Source organism: Sminthopsis crassicaudata, chromosome 1 (genome assembly GCF_048593235.1).
Source record: "Sminthopsis crassicaudata isolate SCR6 chromosome 1, ASM4859323v1, whole genome shotgun sequence".
In the NCBI taxonomy this organism is placed as follows: Eukaryota; Metazoa; Chordata; class Mammalia; order Dasyuromorphia; family Dasyuridae; genus Sminthopsis; species Sminthopsis crassicaudata.
The window spans coordinates 453111524-453129189 of NC_133617.1; positions in this window are offsets into that span (position 1 = coordinate 453111524).

A 17666-nucleotide genomic window follows, 5' to 3' on the forward strand; every position below is an offset into this window, starting at 1 on the left:
CAATCTGACATGTGTGTAGTGGTACTTCACAGTTGTCTTAATTTGCATTTCTCTGATCAATAGTTATTTGGAACACTTTCATATGAGTGGAAATAGTTTCAATTTCATTATCTGAAAATTGTTCATATCCTTTGACCATTTTTCAATGGGAGAATGGCTTGATTTCTTATAAATTAGAGTCAATTCTCAATATGTCTTGATTTGATATAATCAAAAATTTCTATATTGTAATCAATAAAGATCTCTATATCTTCTTTGGTCATAATTTCCTTCCTCCTCCACAAGTCTGAGAGGTAAACTATCCTATGTTTTCTCTAATTTATTTATAATCTCTTTCTTTATGCCATTTTGTTCTTATCTTGGTGTACAGTGTTAAGTATAAGTCCATGCCTAATTTCTGATGTACTAATTTCTAGTTTTCCCAGCAGTTTTTGTCAAACAATGAATTCTTATACCAAAAGTGGGGATCTTTGGGTTTTGTCAAACTCTAGATTGCTATATTTATTGACTATTTTGTCCTGTGAACCTAACCTATTCTATTGATCAACGAATCTATTTCTTAGCCAATACCAAATGGTTTTGGTGACCACTGCTTTATAATATAATTTTAGATCAGGTACAGCTTGGCCACCTTCATTTGATTTTTTTTCACTACTTCTCTTGAAATTCTCGACCTTTTGGTCTTCCATATGAATGTTGTTGTTATTTTTTCTATGTCATTAAAATAGTTTCTTGGGAGTCTGATTGGTATAGTAATAAATAAATAGGTTAGTTTAGGGAGCATTGTCATCTTTATTATATTCACCCAGCCTGTCCAATAGCATTTAATATTTTTCCAATTATTTAAATCTGACTTTTACTACTCCTGCCTTACTGCATTTGAGTTTGAGGTTTTTATATTATAATATATGGTCAATTTTTGTATAGGTTGCATGAACTACTGAGAAGAAACTATCCTCCTTTTTGTCTCTATTTAGTATTCTCCAAAGATCCAACTTTTCTAGTATTCCATTTACCTCTTTGACTTCTTTCTTATTTATTTTGTGGTTTGATTTATCTAATTCTGAGAGTTTAAGGTTGAGATCTCCCACTATTATAGTTTTGCTGTCTGTTTCTTCTTGCAGCTCTCTTAATTTCTCTTTTAAGAATTTAAATCCTACACCACTTGGTGCATGTATGTTTAATATTGATATTGCTTCATTATCTATGCTACCTTTTAGCAAGATATAGTGTCCTTCCTTATTTCTGTTTTTCTTTTGCTTGATCTGAGATCAGGATGCCTATCCCTGCTTTTTTGACTTCACCTGAAGCACAATAGATTATGCTCCAACCTTTTACTTTTATTGTGTATGTATCGCCCTGCTTCAAGTATGTTTCTTGTAAACAATATATTGTAGTATTCTGGTTTTTAATCCAGTCTGCTAACTGCTTCCTCTTTATGGGGGAGTTTACCCCAGTCATATTTATGGTCAAAATTACCAATTCTGTGTTACTTACCATCTTGTTAACCCCTGCTGATACTTTTCTCCTTTCCTTCCCCCTTACTCCCCTCCCCAGTATTAAACGTTGAGCACTACTTGCTTCTCACAGCTCTCCCTTTTTAGTATTCCTTTCCCCACTTTTGAGTTCCTCCCCGTCTTACCTTTTTCCCTCACAATTTCTGTATTCCCTTCAGCTTAGCTTACTGCTTACCTTTTCACTTTTCCCCTCCCACTTTTCAATGAGGTAGGAGAAGTTTCACCATAAATTGAATATGTCTAATATTTTTCTTTTTACACCAATTCTGATGGCAGTAAGATACACACTGTGTTCCTCCCCCTCTCTTCTTTCTCTCAGATATAATAGGTTTCCTTTGCCTCTTTGTGAGATATAGTAATCCCACTTTACCTTTTTTCTGGTACAATTTCCTTTCCACCTCTAGTTTCTAGAACAAAGTATACATGTATTCTTTATATATCTTTATAGCAGAAACATAGTTCCCAAGATTTCTTTTTACCTTTTTAGGTTTCCCTTGAGTTCTATATTTGTAGATCAAACTTTTTGTTTCATTCTGGTTTTTTCATCAAAAATAGATTAAATTCACTTATTTTGTTGAATATCTATTTTCTTCCCTGGAAAAAGATGCTCATTTTGTCTGGGCAAGTTATTTTTGGTTGCATACCAAGTTCTTTAGCTTTTCAGAATATCATATTTCAGCCCCTTCAATCCTTTAATGTGGATGCCACTAGATGCTGAGTAATCCTTATTGTGGCTCCTCTTTATTTGAATTGATTTTTTCTAGCAGCTTGCAGTATTTTTCTCTTCGTCTGATAGTTCTGCAATTTGACCAGTATAGTTCTTGAAGTTTTGATTTTAGGGTCCCTTCAGTAGGAGATTGATGAATTCTTTTAATGTCTATTTTACCCTCTGTTTCTATAACATCTGGGCAGTTCTCTTTCATAATTTCCTGGTGTATGGAATAGAGAGAGATAAAATGAAAAACTTACAGGAATGTATGAATTCTTTTTCTGTATTTTATTTTCATTATTTTTGTGTTTCCCCTATGACCTGTATTATATGTGCAGGCTCATATTTACTTGAGCCTTGGCCAGCTATAAACATAGTTACTTAACCTGGGCTAATGATATTTATCAATACTTGACATTTATCAATATTTAGTCTATTAGCTGGACCACTATCTGCATGATTAAGCCTGAAGGACTGATTTTCTGTGTCCTAGAAATCAGGATATTTCAAAGAAACAGAAATCTTTTATTCCTATCTCTCCAAATAGCAGCAACCAATTAGATGTGTCCTCCTCCCCTTTTCAGTCCTCTCTTACTTGTGATGTAATCTCTTGTATAAAAGCTATGTATCTTTACTACTTCTTTAGCCCTCTTACCACAAGCTTTCTCTTTCTTATCTTGTGATGGGACAGCTCATCCTCTGGAGGTTTTCAATAAACAACGTTTTTTTGCTTTTTATTGAATGATCTCTGAGTAGTCATTTTGGGTAAGGATCTTCTACATCCCTCACACTGGAAAATAGTGTCCAGGATCTTTTTGTCATCATATTTTTCATGAACTCCAATAATTCTCGGATTATCTCTCCTAGATCTATTTTCCAGGTCTGTTGTTTAACCAAGATGGTATTTGGCATTTTTTCCCATTGTTTCATTTTTTTTGTTTTGCTTGATTTATTCTTGGTGTCTCCTCAAGTCATTCATTTCCATTTGTTTGATTCTGATTTTTAATGTGTTCTGTTCTTCACTCATTTTTTTATATCTTTTTTCTAATTCTCCATTTGAAATTTTAAGTGAGTTGTTTTGTTCTATGGAATTTTTTCCATTTTGCCAATTTTATTTTTTAGAGAGCTATTTTCTTTTTCCAACTAACTAATTCTGTTTTTCATGGATTTGATTTCTTTATCCACTCTATCTTTAAATGAGTGGGATGACTTATCCAGACTCTCTTGCCAACCTTTCCTTTCTTTTTCTCATTTTTCTTCTAGCTCTCTTGTAAGAGCCTTTTTAATTTCTTCTTTGAGAGTCTTATGTGTTGAGGACCAGATCATATCTCCCTTTGGAGATTCATCTGGAGACAATTTATTTTAGTCTCCTCAGGGCTTAAAGTCTGCTTTCTAGCCATATAGAAGCTATCAATAGTTAGAGTTTGTTTTAATGTTTTGCTCATTTTGTCAAAGAAGAATCAAAGAAAACAAACTAACAAGAGAAACAAATGGTCTGTAGGGAGTATTAGCAAGGTATTAGCAGGACAGCAATGGGTGGGCTGCATCTGCACTTTTAGACTCTGAGACTCTGAGAGTGTGTTGATGCTAGCTTTTCAGGGTTATAGTCTGTATTACCCCCTGTGTTTTTAGTTTCTCTGCTGGTCTATTGGCTTGCTGCCAGGGCAAAGTAGTCAACATTGTAGTAAAGCTCTCCCAGCAGAAACGGTCTGCTCAACTACCTTACTCTGTCTGCTGTGCTGTCATTACCTGCCTTCAGTTTGTTTCTGATCTAACTGTCCCCACCCACAAGCAAAAAGAGAACTTTTCTCGCAAATTTTGAGGATATCTTCTCTTGGTAATTATTTATTGGTTTTTTTTTTTTCAGTCAAGCACTAATTGAGAGGCTTGTCATAAAATGAATTATTCTGAGAGAAAAGATGGAGCTTAAGTAGATGTGTGTGTCCTCTCCACCATTGTGGCTGGAAGTCCTCTCCCACTTTCTTTTGAAACTTCTCAAGTGCTGAGCTAACTCTGCCAACATGTGCATCAACACTATCATCTATATGGACATCCCTAGAAATTGTACCAGCAAGGTAAATGATTTGAATTAGTAGAATTGGACTGACACATAATGTAGCTTACTTAGGTCTCATTTTTTGATTGGCTTTTTTTCTGTCTGAAAAACTTGAATAGTTATACTTGTCTCTTTTATAAGACAAATATATCTCTGGAGACAGTTTGTAAAGCCATCTTTCAACAGAAGGCTATTCCACTATCGATGAAGTTGCTTCAAAACCAGATTTTACATTGTAGTTTGAAGGAAGGAGGGCTTACTGCAGAAACAGCCATTATCTATTTGAAGTATAAATCTGTATTTAGAAATGTACATAATAAATCATGGTGCAGAAGACTTCTAATGAAGATTCAAATCAGGATTGTTTTTTCTTTTAGAAATTTATTTAACAAACTTTCATTTGACATCTTCTAATCTGCCTTGAGCTATAGTGCTAGTAAATTTTGTGAAAGAATATCTTCCGGGACATGGGTGTTTTAATTTTTTTTTTTATTTTTTAATGTATTTTTTAAATATATATATATATATATACACATATATTTATAATATTATCCCTTGTATTCATTTTTCCAAATTATCCCCCTCCCTCTGTTCCCTCCCCCCGATGACAGGCAATCCCATACATTTTACATGTGTTACAATATAACCTAGATACAATACATGTGTGTGAATATCATTTTCTTGTTGCACAATAAGCATTAGATTCCGAAGGTACATGTAACCTGGGCAGACAGATATTAGTGCTAACAATTTACATTCACTTCCCAGTGTTTCTTCTCTGGGTGTAGCTACCTCTGTCCATCATTGATCAACTGGAAGTGAGTTGGCTTTTCTTTATATGGAAGATTTCCATTTCCATCAGAATACGTCCTCATACAGTATAGTGTATAGTGATCTTCTGGTTCTGCTCATTTCACTCAGCATCAGTTGATGTAAGTCTCTCCAGGCCTTTCTGTATTCCTCCTGCTGCTCATTTCTTACAGAGCAATAATATTCCATAACCTTCATATACCACAATTTATCCAACCATTCTCCAACTGATGGACATCCATTCATCTTCCAGTTTCTAGCTATGACAAAAAGAGCTGCCACAAACATGTTGGCACATATATGTCCCTTTCCGCTCTTTAGTATTTCTTTGGGATATTATCCCAATAACAGCAATGCTGAGTCAAAGGGCATGCACAGTTTGACAACTTTTTGGGCATAGTTCCAAATTGCTCTCCAGAATGGCTGGATTCTTTTGCCACTCCACCAACAATGCATTAGTGACCCAGTTTCCCCACATCCCCTCGAACATTCATCATTATTTGTTCCTGTCATCTTAGCCAATCTGACAGGTGTGTAGTGGTATCTCAGAGTTGTCTTAATTTGCATTTCTCTGATCAGTAGTGATATGGAACACTCTTTCATGTAAGTGAATATAGTTTCAATTTCTTCATCTGAGAATTGTCTGTTCATATCCTTTGACCATTTATCAATTGGAGAATGGTTCGGTTTCTTATAAATTAGGGTCAGTTCTCTATATATTTTGGAAATGAGACCTTTGTCAGAACCTTTGTTTTTAAAAATATTTTCCCAATTTGTTACTTCCCTTCTAATCTTGTTTGCATTAGTATTATTTGTACAGAAACTTTTAAGTTTGATGTAATCAAAATCTTCTATTTTGTGATCAATAATGATCTCTAGTTCTCCTCTAGTCATAAATTCCTTCCTCCTCCACAAGTCTGAGAGGTAGACTATCCTCTGTTCCTCTAATCTATTTATTATCTCATTCTTTATGCCTAAATCATGGACCCATTTTGATCTTATCTTGGTATATGGTGTTAAGTGTGGATCCATATCTAATTTCTGCCATATTAATTTCCAGTTTTCCCAACAGTTTTTTCCGAATAATGAATTTTTATCCCTAATGTTGGTATCTTTGAGTTTGTCAAAGATTAGATTGCTATAGATGTACCCTTTTTTGTCCTTTGTATCTAATCTGTTCCACTGATCTACCGGTCTATTTCTTAGCCAATACCAAATGGTTTTGGTGACTGCAGCTATATAATATAGCTTTAGATCAGGTACACTTAGACCACCTTCCTCTGAGTTTTTTTCATTAGTTCCCTTGCAATTCTCGACCTTTTATTCTTCCATATGAATTTTGTTGTTATTTTTTAGTTTCTTGGGACTCTGATTGGTATAGCACTAAATAAATAGATTAGCTTGGGGAGTATTGTCATCTTTATTATATTCGCTTGGCCTATCCAAGAGCACTGAATGTCTTTCCAATTATTTAAATCTGATTTTATTTTTGTGGCAAGTGTTTTGTAATTTTTCTCATATAATTCCTGACTTTTCTTTGGTAGATGGATTCCCAAATACTTTATACTCTCAACATTTGTTTGGAATGGAATTTCTCTTTGTATCTCTTGCTGTTGCCTTTTGTTGGTGATATATAAAAATGCTGAGGATTTATGTGGATTTATTTTGTATCCTGCCACTTTGCTGAAATTTTGAATTATTTCTAGTAGCTTTTTAGCAGAGTCTTTGGGGTTCTCTAAGTATACCATCATGTCATCTGCAAAAAGTGATAGTTTGATTTCCTCATTTCAACTCTAATTCCTTGAATCTCTTTCTCGGCTCTTATTGCCGAGGCTAGCGTTTCTAGTACCATATTGAATAGTAATGGTGATAGTGGGCAACCTTGTTTCACTCCTGATCTTACTGGGAAAGGTTGCAGTTTATTTCTATTGCATATTATGCTTACTGAAGGTCTTAAATATATGCTCCTGATTATTCTAAGGAATAGTCCATTTATTCCTATACTCTCAAGAGTTTTTAGTAGGAATGGATGTTGGATTTTGTCAAATGCTTTTTCTGCATCTATTGAGATGATCATATGGTTCTTATTAATTTGATTATTAATATGGTCAATTATATTAATAGTTTTCCTAATATTAAACCAGCCCTGCATTCCTGGAATAAATCCTACTTGATCATAGTGTATTATCCTGGAGATGATTTTCTGAAGTCTTTTTGCTAATATCTTATTTAAGATTTTAGCATCAATATTCATTAAGGAGATTGGTCTATAATTTTCTTTCTCAGTTTTCGATCGACCTGGTTTAGGTATCAGTACCATGTCTGTGTCATAAAAGGAGTTTGGTAGGACTCCTTCATCCCCTATTTTTTCAAATAATTTATATAACATTGGGGCTAATAGTTCTTTAAATGTTTGGTAGAATTCACAAGTAAATCCATCTGGCCCTGGGGATTTTTTCCTGGGGAGTTGATTAATAGCTTGTTCTATTTCTTTTTCTGAAATGGGACTATTTAAGCAATTTATCTCCTCCTCTGTTAATCTAGGGAGCCTATATTTTTGGAGGAAGTCATCCATTTCACTTAAGTTATCAAATTTATTGGCATAAAGTTGGGCAAAGTAACTCCTTATTATTTCTCTAATTTCCTCTTCATTGGTGGAAAGATCCCCCTTTTCATTTGTAAGACTATCAATTTGATTTTCCTCTTTCTTTTTTCTGATCAGATTTACCAAAGGTTTATCTATTTTATTGGCTTTTTCATAAACCGACTCTTGGTTTTATTTATTAATTCAATAGTTTTTTTTACTTTCAATATTATTGATTTCTCCTTTTAATTTTTGTATTTCAAGTTTAATTTTTGGTTGGGGTTTTTTAATTTGGTCTTTTTCTAGCCTTTTAAGTTGCAAGCCCAATTCGTTTATCTTCTCTTTCTCTATTTTCTTCAAATAAGCCTCTAAAGATATAAAATTTCCCCTTATTACTGCTTTAGCTGCATCCCAAAGATTTTGGTATGATGTCTCATCATTGTCATTATCTTGGGTGAAATTGTTAATTGTTTCTATAATTTGCTCTTTCACCCAGTCATTCTTTAAGATGAGATTATTCAGTTTCCAATTACTTTTTGGTCTATTTACCCCTAACTTTTTACTGAATGTAGCTTTTATTGCATTGTGATCTGAGAAGAAGGCATTTATTATTTCTGCCTTCCTACATTTAATTTTGAGATCTTTATGTCCTAATATATGGTCTATTTTTGTATAGGATCCATGAACTGCTGAGAAGAAAGTATATTCCTTTCTATTGCCATTCAGTTTTCTCCAAAGGTCTATCATACCTAGTTTTTCTAATGTTCTATTTACTTTTTTAATTTCTTTCTTGTTTGTTTTGTGATTTGATTTGTCTAAATCTGAGAGTGCAAGGTTGAGATCTCCCACTATTATAGTTTTACTGTCTATTTCTTCTTGCAGTTCTCTCAACTTTTCCTTTAGAAAGTTAGATGCTATACCACTTGGTGCATATATGTTTAGTATTGATATGGCTTCATTATTTATGCTACCTTTCAGCAGGATATAGTTTCCCTCCTTATCTTTTTTAATGAGATCTACTTCTGCTTTTGCTTGATCTGAGATAAGGATAGCTACCCCTGCTTTTTTGGCTTTACCTGAAGCATAATAGGCTCTGTTCCAACCTTTTACCTTTACTCTGTATGTATCTCCCTGCTTTAAGTGTGTTTCCTGCAGACAACATAATGTAGGGTTCTGCTTTTTGATCCAATCTACTATCCGTCTCCGTTTGAGGGATCGTTCATCCCATTCACATTTACAGTTAAAATTACTAATTCTGTATTTCCTGCCATCATATTATCCCCAGATTATGCTTTTTCCCTTGACCCCCCTGATCCCCCTCCCCGATATTTAATTTACAGACCCCCCTTGTGACGCGCAACCCTCCCCTTTTTTTTTTTAGTATCCCTCCCCCTCCCTCCAAGTCCCTTCACTTATTCTCCTTTTCCTTTTCCTTTTTCCTCTCCCCCCTTTTAATGAGGTGAGAGAAAATTCTCTGAAAAACAAATATGTTAATTATTTACTCTTTGAGCCTCTCCTGATGAGAGTAAGATTCACACAATGATTCTCCCCCTCACTAAATTCCCTCAGATATGGTGTATTTTCGATGCCTCTTCCTGGGATGTAGTTTCCCTCTTTTTATCATTCCTTCCCCTTTTTCTGAATCGACCTCCTTCTCTTTACTACCCCCCCCTTTTTTTCTTTTATATCAGTAAAATCAAATTATCCTTGAGTACTTTTTATATATCCACAACAGAGTTACAGTTCTCAAGGGTTCTGTGTACCTTTTTCTGTTTCTCTTCAGTCTTGTGGATGTAGATCAAATTTTTTGTTTAAGTCTGGTTTTTTTCTTAGAAACATATAGAGTTCCTCTATTTCATTGAATGACCATCTTCTTCCATGGAAAAAGATGCTAAACTTAGCTGGGTAGTTCATTCTTGGTTGCAGTCCTTGATCTTTTGCCTTACGGAATATCAGGTTCCAGGCCCTTCTATCTTTTAATGTGGAGGCAGCCAGATCTTGAGTGACCCTTATTGTGGCTCCTTGGTATTTAAATTGTTTTTTTCTAGCTGCTTGCAGGATTTTCTCCTTTGTGTGGTAATTCTGCAGCTTAGCCACAATATTCTGTGGTGTTCTTTTTTTAGGGTCTATTTCAGAAGGAGTTCGATGAATTCTTTCCACATCTACTTTCCCTTCTGTTTCTATTATCTCTGGACAGTTCTCTTTGATGATTTCCTGTAAAATAAAATCTAGGCTCTTTTTTTGGTCATAGTTTTCTGGAAGTCCAATGATCCGCAGATTATCTCTCCTAGATCTATTTTCCAGGTCTATAGATTTTCCCAGTAAGTATTTGATGTTGTTCTCCAGCTTCTCATTTTTTTTTTTTGTTTTGTTTGACTGATTCTTGGGTTCTCTGTGAATCATTCATTTCTATTTGTTCCATCCTTACTTTTAAGGAGTTATTTTCTTCTTTTACTATTTTTAGTTCTTTTTGTAAATGCCCAATTTCATTTTTAAATGAATTATTTTATCCCTGCATCTCCTGTGAATTCTTTATTTTTTCCAACTCCAATTTAAGGACGTTGTTATTCTCTATCATAGCTTCCCTTTCCTTTCCCCATTTTTCTTCAAGCTTTCTTAACTTTTTAATAGTCTCATCTAGGAGAGAGTTATGTGATGGGGGGCAGGAATCGTTCCCCTTTAGGTTGTTATCTGCTGTCTCTCTGCTGTTAACTTCCTCGGGGTTGGATACCTGCTCTTTCTCTGTGTAGAAGGAATCTATGATTTTTCTGGCTTTTTTGTTCATATTTAAAAAATCTTTTGGGGTCTGTCCCTGGGGTAGGAAATTATTTATTTACTTCTTTACCAGCTTCCTCCCAGACCGGATGGATGCAGCGGCTCTTGTGCCTGAGCTAAGATAGAGCTCTGGGAGAGAGTTCCCCACCCCCTCCCTGGAAGTGCCTCAGAGGTGACTAGCACTGCTGTGCCCCGAGAGCACTGTGTTTTAGTGGCTTCCCTGAGGTTGAGATTGAACAGTAAATATGGCACAAAGCCTAGCCTATGAGTCCCGGTGGGGCGTGGATGTCTGCAGCAGGTGGCGTGAGAAGCCCCTGTGCTCAAAGTGGAAGTGTCTGCCAGAAACCGTGGTCCCTAGTTCAAAGGTTCTGCTTCTCTGGGACTTCCGGATCTGAGTTCCACTCCCTCCAGCTAAGCTAGGCAATGTGTGTTGCCTTGGGCCGTATCCACCCACTTGTCAATCTCTTAACTATTCTCAGGTGGTAGCTGAGGCCACACCCCCTGGTGCCGAGATCTGCTGAGTCACCCCCAGGGTCCTGGAAAATCTAATCTATCTGAGTTTTTTTAAAGTATTTTAGCTTTCTCTTCTGAACTGCTATATTATAAGCAGAGAAGAGCTAACAGCCTGTGCCAGATTCCTTTATCTCAGTGGCTTCTCTGATCCTAGAGCCCTTCCCAGCTCGATCGGCACAGTATGCTAGCACCCAGCCGTCTGTGCTGGCCTCTCTTCTTCCTCCCCTGGGAACTGACCTTTTCTGTTGGAACTCCAGATTCTCTTCAGCTAGTAAGTAGTGCTTCCAGTCCTTGTGGTATCTATCAGTCCAGGGCTATTTGTGAGGCTGATTTATCTAATTGGTTGTGAGGGAGTGAGGACGTTCACAGAGTCGTGTGTTTCTTCTCCGCCATCTTGGCTCCGCCCCCCGTAAGTCGACATGGGTGTTTTTAAGTAATAAAAAATAAATATTTATTTTTCAAGATATTCAAAATTGATGTGTGAGAGAAGTATCATTATCCCCTGCTGGCTAGAGGAGACATCTGGCATCAATTTAATTCTTATTATGTGCCATGTACTAGTAAAAGATGTTGGATCCCATTAGATTTTTAATTTAGTCTTCTTCCATACCTATTCTTATAATTGACTACTGTCAACTGAATTACTGTAGTATTTACTGGGAATGATTTCAGATTACCTCAAGGCTTTCTCAATCATACTATTCTCTAGACTAGTTCCTACTACTCATCTCTAAATGAAAAAAAAAAAAAATCTCCACATCAATAATATTAAGCTGTCATTATTAATGTACATTTCTAGGTACTATGCTAATTGTAATAGTTCCATGAAGTCTTATCTTGAATTAATCTAAATATCAGCAACAAAAAGGAGGGTCATTCAATTTTGGTCTTTATTATCCTAAGTAGAATTTATTTGGATCTTAATTTTTAAACTTTATAATTGACTTTATAAAATTTATAATTGACTACATGACATGACATCAAACTTCAATTAAAATTTTCAAAAGGAGCTAGTAATGAATTTTCTTTGACAATTATAACACATGCTTATGAGAATAGGTGTTTTTATATGCAGTGTCAGTCACCTAACTCTATGCCATTTCAGCTTCCCTTTCAAATCAGGACTGACATCCAAAAATGCAGCAATAACAAGAACATGAAGAGCACTCAAGACATTAATATTAAAGTAAATGGACAAGAGATCCCACAGAGACAGTAGGAAATGTCACCAAGGTAATATGTGGATAATAATGAGGTACATAACTTACAGATGCAGCTATGTATTTCCCTGAGAAAATATGAAAGAATAAAATTAATAGAAGCAGGAAGTCTCAACATATCCTTAGGATTTGAGAGATACACATTCTCATTTTGTCATGTTTTCTTTCTCAAAAATTTTCTTAGTTGATAATAACCAAGTACCAAATGATTAAATTTATAATTACTCTTTGGAACCAGGGATTTTTACATATTTACTCATATCATTGTTCATATTCCATGGAATGATGCAGACTACAAAACAATCACCATTTGTTATGGGGCAACTAGGGGACCCAGTGAATCCCAATATGTCTTGGGGCCAAGAAAAACCAACTGTGAATCCTGCCTTCAGTACTTACTAGCTATATAATCCATGGGAAGGCACATAACCTCTCTTAGTCTAGTTTCCTCAGCTTAAGAATAAGAATGTGATCACTAGGTCCTACTTGACAAAGTTGTTATGAAGATCAAACATTTATATACATTTATATAAAGCATTTACATAAAGCATTTATATAAAACATTTATATGAAGCATTTATATAAAGTAGGTTTAAAACTTAAAATGAAGTGCTATATAAATACAATTAAATATTATTATATATTTATTATTTTAAGCATTGTGATCTATTTAGATAAATAGTAAATATAAGGATTTAAGCCCAGCATTCTACCACCTTATGTCTAATATTCTCTATAATATTCTGAGGAAAATTCAGTATAAGTAAGTATATAGCATCATGTTTTGTTCAAGGACAATGAAAGTGGTCTTTCAATATCCAAAATAATAACAAGTGTATTGAAACTGAGTCTAAAGGTGCTACCTCTAAGGAAAGAGTTTTGACTAAATTTACCAAATATGCTCAATAAAGGGATAAATTAAATGGAATACTTGATGTAACTTTTGAGTTTTTTCTCACTGAACTGAACTGGGGGCAAAAACATCACACCAACTGATTGTTGAGTCTTCATATGTCAGATTTAATAATATCTACCACTTAGGAATTCTAATATCCTGAATTTTTCATTGAAAATCTCATTCCAATTATCCACAAGTGTTGTGGATGCTAATTACTATGCTTTTTCTTTCTTTTTTGATTTTCTTAACTCTACTACAACCTTTTCCCAGATGTATAATGAAAACTTAAGTCAGCAAATGCTATAAATAAGGGCTTGATTTATTTTTTAATTGTCTGAACTTAATAGAGAAAACAGATATAATGCAGATTAAGATTTAAAATGTATTGTTCCTTTTCAGAGAGCAGGTTGTTAAACATTTATCAAACTGCCCTTATTTTTCCCCTCTTAAAGTTTTCCTTCCCAAAGGAAGTGGAAAATAAACATGCTCAAAATCTGCATCTCAACTGAGCATCACAATATTAACTGGGAAATATGTATTTATATCTTGACCCATCTGGGACAGCTATCAAGAAAGCTTTATTTTTCAATATTAAAAACAAATGACTGCTTTCATGATGACTACTATGTACATACATCCAAGGAACATATTAATTTTGAGATGTCAAAATTTAAGAAAAAGCTGAAGCAATTTTACTGACCCTTGTATTTTAAATTACTCATTGATCCTGTTGATTAAATGATAGATTGCTGTTATTTTTTTCTATTTTTGATTTGGTTAGTAGTTATAATTTCACTAGTATGAGGAAAGCTATTATTAAAAACCCCCTCTCTTGCTGTTGACTGGAAATTTGTTGATAGGGTAGTCTTAAAGATTGACCGGAGGCAAAGAAAGATTAAATGATGTACTCACGAATACACAATAAGCCATTGTCAGAGACGAAAAATCAAAAAACAGTTCTTAATTTCTTATTTTGTAGTAGGCAATGAGAATCAAAGAAAGGGGAAAACAAATCCTGCCTTCAATAAGATTACCTTTTAATATGGATGGGTACGGAGGAGGGAAGGAGGAAAACATGTATAGCAAAAGAAGAGAATAATTATTTGTATCTGTATGTATTATGTGCCAAGTATTCTACTTAATGTTTAATAGCTCATTTGGTAGTTTTAAGATATATAGATAAACACATAGATTTATATGCATAAAGACAAAGATAGATGCATACATACACACATGTAAACATAGTAGGTGTACTATAACAAGAAAGAGGTATTTTCACTTTCATTAGCATCTGGGATGAGTTGGAAGGGCTAGGAAAGTCCTTCTAAAGAGTGAATTTTTGAATTACTTTTTTTTTATTATAGATTTTTATTGACAAAACATATACATGGGAAATTTTTCAACATTAACCCTGGCAAAAACTTCTGTTCCAACTTTTCCCCTCTTTCCCTCCACTCCCTCCCCTAGAAGGCAGGTAGTCCAATACATATTAAATATGTTAAAGTATATATTAAATGCACTATATGTATACATATTTATACAGTTGTCTTTCTACACAAGAAAAATCAGATTTAGAAAGAAGGTAAAAAAATAACCCAGGATGAAAAACAAAAATGCAAGCAAACAATAATATAAAGAGTGTAAATACTATGTTGTGGTCCACACATTTCCCAGTGTTCTTTTGCTGCATATAGCTGGTGTTGTTCATTACTGATCAATTAGAGCTGATTTGGATCTTCTCATTGTTGAAGATAGCCACTTTCATCAAGAATTGATTTTCGTATAGTATTATTGTTGAAGTGTATAATGATTTCCTAGTTCTGCTCATTTCACTTAGCATCAGTTCATGTAGTAGTTCTCCCCAAGCCTCTCTGTAGCCATTCTCTTGGTCATTCCTTCAGAAAAATAATATTCTATAACATTCATATACCACAATTTACTCAGCCTTCTCCAATTGATGGGCATCCACTCAATTTCTAGTTTCTAGCCACTACAAAAAGGGCTGCCACAAACATTGTTGTACATACAGGTCCCTTTCCCTTCTTTGATATCTCTTTGAGATATAAGATCAGTTTGACAACTTTTTGAGTAGAGTGCCAAATTGCTCTCCAGAATGGTTGGATTTGTTCACAACTCCACCAACAATGAATTAGCGGCCCAATTTTCCCTCCAACATTCAGCATTATCTTTTCCAGTCATTCTAGCCAATCTGACAGGTGTGTAGTGATATCTCAGAGTTGTCTTAATTTGCATTTCTCTGATCAGTAATAATTTGGAACACCTTTTCATATGAGTAGAAATAGTTTCAATTTCATCAGTTGAAAATTGTCTGTGCATATCTTTTATCCACTTATCAATTGGAGAATGGCTTGATTTCTTATAAATTTGAGACAATTTTCTCTCTCATCTTTTGGAAATAAGGCCTTTATCATACCCTTTAAATGTGAAGATATTTTCCCAGTTTATTGCTTCCCTTCTAATCTTGTCTGCATTACTTTTGTTTATACAAAAGCCTTTTAACTTTAACTAAAATTTTCTATTTTATGATCAGTAATGATCTCTAGTTCTTTGGTCACAAATTCCTTCCTCCTCCACAGGTCTGAGAGGTAAACTATCCTATGTTATTCTACGAATTTATTTACAATCTCATTCTTTATGTCTAGATCATTTTGATCTTATCTTGGTGTACAGTGTTAAGTGTTTGTGAATGCCTATTTTCTGACATACTAATTTCCAATTTTCCCAGCAGTTTTTGTCAAATAGTGAATTCTTATCCCAAAAGTTAAGGTCTTTGAGTTTATCAAACACTAAGATTGCTATAGTTATTGACTATTTTGTCCTGTGAACCTAATCTATTCCACTGATCAACCAGTTTTATTTCTACTAAATGGTTTTGGTAACTGCTGCTTTATAATATAGTTTTAGATCAGATACAACTAGGCCACCTTCATTTGATTTTTTTTTCATTAGTTCCCTTGAAATTCTTGACTTTTTCTTCTTCCAGATGAATTTTGTTATTTTTTCTAGGTCATTAAAATAGTTTCTTAGGAGTCTGATTGGTATAGCACTAAATAAATAGATTAGTTTAGGTAAAACTATAGTAATCTAGTATTTGATAAATTCAAAGACCCAAGCTTCTGGAATAAGAATACACTATTTTATGAAAATTTCTTGAAGAATTGGAAAATAATGGTTTCCATACAAACAAAACCAATGCAGATAAGATTAGAAGGGAAGCAGTAAATTCGGTGAAATATATTGGATTCTGATAAAGCCCTCATTTCTAAAATATATAGAAAATTGATTCAAATTTATAAGAATATAAGCCATTCTCCCATTGATAAACAGTCAAAGGATATGAACAGACAATTTTCAGATGAAGACAATTCTGAGGTACTACTACACACATCTCAAATTAGCTAAGATGAGAGGCAAAGATAATGATGAATGTTGGAGGGGATGTGGAAAAACTGAGACACTAATACATTGTTGGTGGAGTTGTGAACTGATCTACCCATTCTGGAGAGCAATATGGTAACTGTGTCCAAAGGACTATCAAACTGTGCATTTAATCCAGCAGTGACTCCTACTGAGCCTGTATCCCAAAGAGATTATTAAAAAGAAAAAAGGACCCATACATACAAAAATATTTGTAGCAATCATTTTTGTAGTGGCAAGGAATTGAAAACTGAATGGATATTCATCAGTTAGAGAATGGCTGAATAAATTATGGTGTATGAATGTTATGGAATATTATTGTTCTGTAAGAAATGATCAGCAGGATGGTTTCAGAAAAGCCTGGAAAGACATACATGAACTGCCTCTAAGTGAAGTGAGTAGAACCAAGAAAATATTGTACACAAAACAACCAGATTATTCATTCAATATCAATTCTGTTAAATGTGGCTCTTTTCAACAAGGAGGTGATTAGGCCAGTTCCAATGGCCTGGTAGTGGAGAAAGCCATCTGCACCCAGAGAGAGAACTATAGGGACTGAGTGTGCACCATATTTTGAATTTTTTATTGTTGTTTGCTTGCATTTTGTTTTCTTTCTCATTTCTTCTTTTGAGGCATGATAATTGTGGAAATATGTACAGAAGAATTGCATAGATTATTTGCCATCTGGGGGAGAGGATAGGGGAAAGAAAGAAAAATTTGGACAATAAGGTTTTGCAAGGGTGAATGTTGAAAACTATGCATGTGTTTTGAAAATGAAAAGTTTTATTTTAAAAAGTGTTTTACTTCTCATTACCTTTTCCTCCAATATTCCCTCCCTTCTATCACCCTCCCCACTTCTCATATCCCTTTCCTTTCCTACTACAGGGCAAGGTAGATCTCTAACCCATATTGATTTTATGTGTTATTTCCTCTTTGAGCCAATTCTGATGAGATCAAGGCTCATTGACACCCTCCCTCATCTCTTTCTTCTCCTTCATTGTAAAAGCTTTTGCTTGTCTCTTTTATGGTAGATAATTACGTCATTTAACTGGCAATTTTCAAAGGGAGTTTGTGACTCTTAAAAGAAGAAATGGAGTAGATCAATATCTTGAATTCAAAACTAGTCCTATCTCAACAATAGGCTGT